Here is a 6,000-nt window from a genome sequence, read left to right as displayed (position 1 = left end):
GAGGCGCCTGGATGGCTCAGTCAGTTAAGCGTCTGCCTTTGGCTCAGGCCTTGATCCCAGGGTCCTGGAATAGCACCCCTCATCCAGCTCCCTGCTGAGCAGGGAGCCTGTGTCTTTCCTTTCCCCTCTGCCTGCTGCTCCCTCTGCTTGTGCTCTCTCTCTCAAATAAATAAATAAAATCTTCTTTAAAACTATCACGGTGAGTAGAAATAGAGGCTCTGTATTATAAAGACTTGTGTTCCAACTTTGGCTTCATCATGTCTACCTGTATGACCTTGGACACATTATATAGACTCTCTGGACCATGGATCCCTTATGTGGAATTGGGGTATATTCATTGTTCTTTTAACAAATTATAGTGAATACAGTGGCTTAAAAGCAATCTAAATTTATTATCTTACAGTCAGAGGTCAGACTCTAACCGGGTCTTACCGAGCTAAAATCAAGGTATCAATAGGGCTGCATTCTTTCTGGAAGCTCTAGGAAAGAATCCATTTTCTCTTTTTCTACCCTCTACAGGCCACCTGTATTCCAGGTTCTGGCCCTTTTCTTCCATCTTCAAAACCAGAAATGCTGGGCCAAGTCCTCCCACATTGTTATCTCTCCGGTTTTCTTTTCTTTTCCCTGTTCAGTTTAAGAACTGTTATGATCACACTGGGCCCACTCAAATAATCCAGGATAATCTCTCCATCTCAGAGTCATCTGATTAGCAGCCTTAATTCTATCTGCAAACTTGATTCCCCTTTCCCATGCAATCTATCATATTTACATTCACAGGCTCTAGGGCTGAGGATGTGGACATCTTTCGGGACTCATTATTCTGTCTACTGTATAAGGATTTTAAAAAGTACCTACCTCATAGCATTGCACTGAGGAAGATTTTTTGGACAGAGTAAAGATTTAATAAATATTAGCATCTTTCTTCATTATTATTATCTTTAATAACAATCTGCATTATTTTGCTAGGTTGCTATACAAAGTACCACAGACTGGGTGGCTTATACAACAGTTTATTGTTGTGCAGTCTTGGAGGCTAGAAGTCTGAGATCAAGGTATTGGCAGGGTGGGTTCCTTTTGAGGGCTGTGAGGAAGAATCTAGTCCCTGCCTCTCCTAGATTTTGATGGTTCGCTAGCAAACTTTGAGATTCGTTGGCTTGTACAAGCATCGCCCTGATCTGTCTTTCTCCCAGTGACATTCTCCCCATAAGTGTGTGGTCCAAAATAACCCATTTTTGTAAGGACAATAGTCATATTGGATTAGGGACCCGTGATACTCCTGTATGACCTCATCTTAAGTGATTACAACGGCAGCAACCCAGTTCCCAAATAAGATCACGTTCTGAGGGGCTAGTGGCTAGGATTTCAACATAAGAATTTGCGGGGTGGGGGGGTGGGCACCTGGGTGGGTCAGAGAGTTGAGCCTCTGCCTTCGGCTCAGGTCATAATCTCAGGGTCCTGGGATCAAGCCCTGTATCGGGCTTTCTGCTGGGCAGGGAGCTTGCTTCCTCTTCTCTCTCTGCCTGCCTGCTTGTGATCGCTTTCTCTCTCTGTCAAATAAATAAATAAAATCTTAAAAAACAAACAAACAAATTTTTTGGAGGGGGTCACACAATTTAACACATAGCACAAACCCTAGGATGGGGGTTATTATGAATGAATTAATAATGGACAGGAGGTGTAGACTGCATATTTACCTCAGGAAAAGGAAGTGCTTTGTACCTGAGAGGTCTGAATGCGGAATGGGGTACTGTGTTTCCCGATATTTGTCAACCACTTAGGACAAGGATGTGGTAGGGCAGATTCGAGCATCCCAAAACTGCTGAGAAAACATAAGCTTGAAAATGCCCTCTCAACTCAGAGAGGATGGGCTTCTTGCATAATTGCCTCCAGAAAATGGCATCACTTTTCAGACCTCCATGAGAGCTCAGTTCCTTAAACCAGGATGTCTACTGTGCGCCCCCAGAGGAGCTCGCTCCATGGGGATCTAGAACATTCTCGGGAAAATTTACCTCAGATTTTCATGACAGACCATAATGCAGTCACATCAGTAGGTCAGAAGGGCTGGAAGTGAGCACTTCGAAGCTCCTGTTAATTATAATTCAGGGGGATCAGTTACTGTTTGAAGACAATTTGGAGATTATACCTCAGCAGGTACGTAGGACTCCAGGTAGCTGAGAAATCACTTGTATTTCAAGGCAAATGCAAACTGGTCTCAGAAGCAAAATATGTCCAGATTTAGGTAAAGAGAGACTTTATTTGCAAGAATTATTGCAAGCAGGTGTGGGGGTACATGGGGGAGGAATGATTGTAATGGGGTAAGAGGAATATTGACAGGGAGAAGGCTCCATCCATGAGATCTGCAGGCATCTCAGAGGTCAGGAAGAGAAGGGTTTTCCTTTCACAAGGAGGAATAAACAAGGCTAGAAAGAACAGGGTGCGGAAAGTGGGCTGAGCGGGTCTGATCAGATCATCAATCAGGGAAGATTTTGCCTTGAGCTCAGCCTTGTCTTAGGGGAGCCGTTCCGGGGGGGGGGGGGGTGTTGGCTTCACAACTTGAACAGGTTGTTTCTTTTCCTGCACCCATTCCCTTGTCGTAAAGTAGGTGCACATACAGAGCTTGTCGCAGGGGGTTTTTGAACCCAGACCTACTGGTCTCAAAATTTTGTGCTCTTTCAGAGAAATGACGATTACATTTAAGAACTAAGTCTTCACAAAATCCTCCATAAAGCTGATTCCTTTTTAGAAAGGTACAGACTTACTTTCTGAAATACAGTTTATCTGTTTAATCAGAGTAAATCATCACTGATGATTTAATGATGAATTTAAATGAAATAACTTAAACATTTGGGTTCATTATTTTTCTGAGCACAGCAGCACGGTGGAAATCTACTGATTTAAAAATCTTGATGGATGGGGGGGGGCCCAGCAACCCATGTTTCAGGAACAAGCCATCCAGGTCATTCTGATATACACCAAAAAAATTTTTTTTAAAGATTTTATTTATTTATTTGACAGAGAGATGCAGTGAAAGTGGGAACACAAGCAGGGGGAGTAGGAGAGGGAGAAGCAGGTTCCCCGCCAAGCAGGAAGCCCGATTTGGGGCTCGATTTCAGGGACCTTGGGATCATAACACGAGCTCTCCCATTTCTTGACTGTGAGTCTTCGGTCTTAGTTTCTTTTCTCAGGATTTCTGGGAAGATTGAATCCATCCAAATATGTTAGAATCCAATGAATGATGCAGGACACCTTGTTGAAATATGTGTATTCATATTATGTATTATTCTGTTATTAGTATCATAATATCTGGAATTTGTCTCAAATGTGTTTGCTTGGTACCTAGGAGAATCTGATCTCCAGCAGATAATCATCTAATAGGGAAAACAGAGCAAATGATTTTCGTAAACTGTGCAATAGGCAGGAAAAGATGTCTCTATAGATACAGAAGTGACGTGGGAAAGAGGGGAGTTTGAGGACACAGGTTAGAAAATGGGTCAGCAGCAGTCTCAGAGGTCAAGGAAAGGTCATGGCCATTTTTGAAGGTTTCTGGCAGAGTGAAAAATGAGATTTAAATTTTAAAAAAGTCTAAGGAGATATGAAAGTTGTTTAATTCACATAATGAAAAGATTTATTTTAAAAATGCCTTTACAGTGCGGTATAGGTAGACTGATCCAATAATGGGCCCGAATTTAAAGTGATATGAAGCATGTCTTCACATCTCACTCCTGCCTGCATCTCTGAGAGTCTGCGTTTAACTTTACTTGTAGATAAATCAAAGGATGATGTTTGCACCTTTTGTGAAGGTGCCTGAGCTCATGCCCTTCATGTCCCCTCTGTGAATTGGTGAGAACTATTTTATTGGGGGGAAGTAGAAAATACATGAGCAAAAATACACAAAACAGCAGTCTGCACTCTAGAAAGCACAAGGAGTTTGAGACCGCCCCGTATAAATGGCCAGGAGAGGACTGGCTGCCGCTGAAGCTGGGGAGGAAGGCACAGGCTGTCATGGCAGGCCTCCTAGAACGACCAAGGGGCCCAGACTACATGTCGTGGACAGCGGGGAGTCACCACCGGTCAATTGCAGATGGACTCTGGTCCTGTATTTTAGGTAAATCACTCTGGAGGCAATGTGGAGGGAGGACCGGCATGCCAGATGGAAGTGTAGTGACCATACACAGAACTTCTGGGCTTGGCTCAGAGGAGACCTGAACTCCAACAGGACAGCGATGCAGAGAAGAGCTGGCTCTCTAGGTTAGTAGAAATAGGAACACTTCAAGGGACTGATGACTCCCTGTCCAAGAGTGTGGGTAGAAAAGACAACTGGTCCTTCGGCCTCAAGAAGGTCAAATAGCTTTGATTCTACCTCTCTCCGTCCGATCCTTGTGTCGAACTGCTCAGCGGAGTGTGCACAGCCTTGGGTGCCGAGGCCCCGGGAAGCTGCTGGGGGAGACTGGGAAGACTGGGAGACAGGGAAACCCCAGGGGAGCCGGGAAGACTGCCTGCTTCTTGGCCAATAGTCCCTTTGTGGAGCTCTGCTCATCACCCTGTTTCCTGCTGGACCCCTGACTCGTGTGTCCGTGCTGCCTTTCCCCAATGGACGTGATGACTGGACCCTTTGTCACACCTTTTGGGTTCATGCCTGGGTTTGGGGGACATGGCAGCAGTGACACTTTGGAAGTCCGGGCTCCCTGTCCTTTGTCTATCTCACTTTTCAGGGCCTAGGGCACGCTTGTTGGCTTTGTCTTGCTGGCTCTGAACAGTGTTCCTTTTTCTGGCCTTTCCCGGGACAGCTCAGCAGTCCTTTTGGCCTGACCTTTATGGCCTCTTGAATCCAGTGAGTTGAGAGCTACTTTTTGGAGCCTGTTTCTTCTGCCTTATTTTGGATTCCTCTTTGTGGTTACTTCTCTTTTTATATGGCTGTCATTCAGAGCTGATACCCCAGTTCTGCGTGGGACGATCATTGTCCCTTTGCATGAAGAATTTCCTGTCACCCGGAGAATTGTTCAGCAACATGTTCCAAGGCCCCAGAGGGAACAGAAGGGTTTGCATTTCGAATAGGTAACTGCTATCACATTTAGTCTAAAATGCTGGGAGAGACATCAGTATCGGGGCTAATGGACTAATGGGCCTTTTAACAAGAGTCAATAGGGTGATGTTGGAGGGAAGAGATCTGGAGCAGGTGTGGGAGTCTGCAAAATGGAATTGAACACTGGAGGCCTCAAACGGAATTTAATATAAGCTATGGAGCTTAATCAACCTTTTTTCCAACCCCTGATACAGGAGAAAGTGGGTGAGAGTCCAGGCTCCAGAATTTACTCGGTCTGTGTTTAAAACAAGGCATGTGCTAGCTCTGTGACATTCGCTAGCTCTGTGACATTCGCTAGCTCTGGGAAGCTCGCAGGTACTTTCTCTGTGCCTCAGTCTCTTCCTGTGTCGAATGGGAAATTTGTAGCCGTTCCCCTGTTTAGTTTTGAGAGGGTTTAATTGAGATAATGCAGGCGGGGCAGTTTCAAATTCTACTTGGCACATAATGGTCAGAGTCGCTAAAACGTTAAGTGCTTCCTAAGCGTTAAGGCTCAAAAATATTGCACGTTATTCTTCCTCTTCGTCACACGGGGTTTGAATGAGTTTCTTCTCAAAGAGCTAGATTTGACTGACGAGAACCTGCAAAACAGAGGGGCCGCCCAAACTTCACTCAGAACAGTGTCCCCCCGCCCCCGCAATCCAGCGGCTCATTCCAACGCAGGTTACCCGGCCCCACCCCCACAGTTTCAGACTCGATGAGACTGGGGGTGTCCGTCTGAGAATTTGCATTCCTAACAAGGTCTCAAGTGGTGCCATTGCTGCTGGTCTGGGGACCAAACTTTGACATATGCTGGCGTGGAGATTGAGAGATCACATTTTGAAGTCAGAAGGTTTCACACTGGAAACTGGGCTTTGGCATTGGGCGGCCTTGAGCAAGTTACTTCATCTCTTTAGACTTCTGATTCCTTATCTCCAATA

The sequence above is a fragment of the Mustela nigripes genome, chromosome 6, assembly GCF_022355385.1.
Source record: "Mustela nigripes isolate SB6536 chromosome 6, MUSNIG.SB6536, whole genome shotgun sequence".
NCBI lineage: Eukaryota > Metazoa > Chordata > Mammalia > Carnivora > Mustelidae > Mustela > Mustela nigripes.
The sequence above is the reverse complement of the archived record's forward strand: the minus strand, read 5'-3'. Positions refer to the sequence as shown.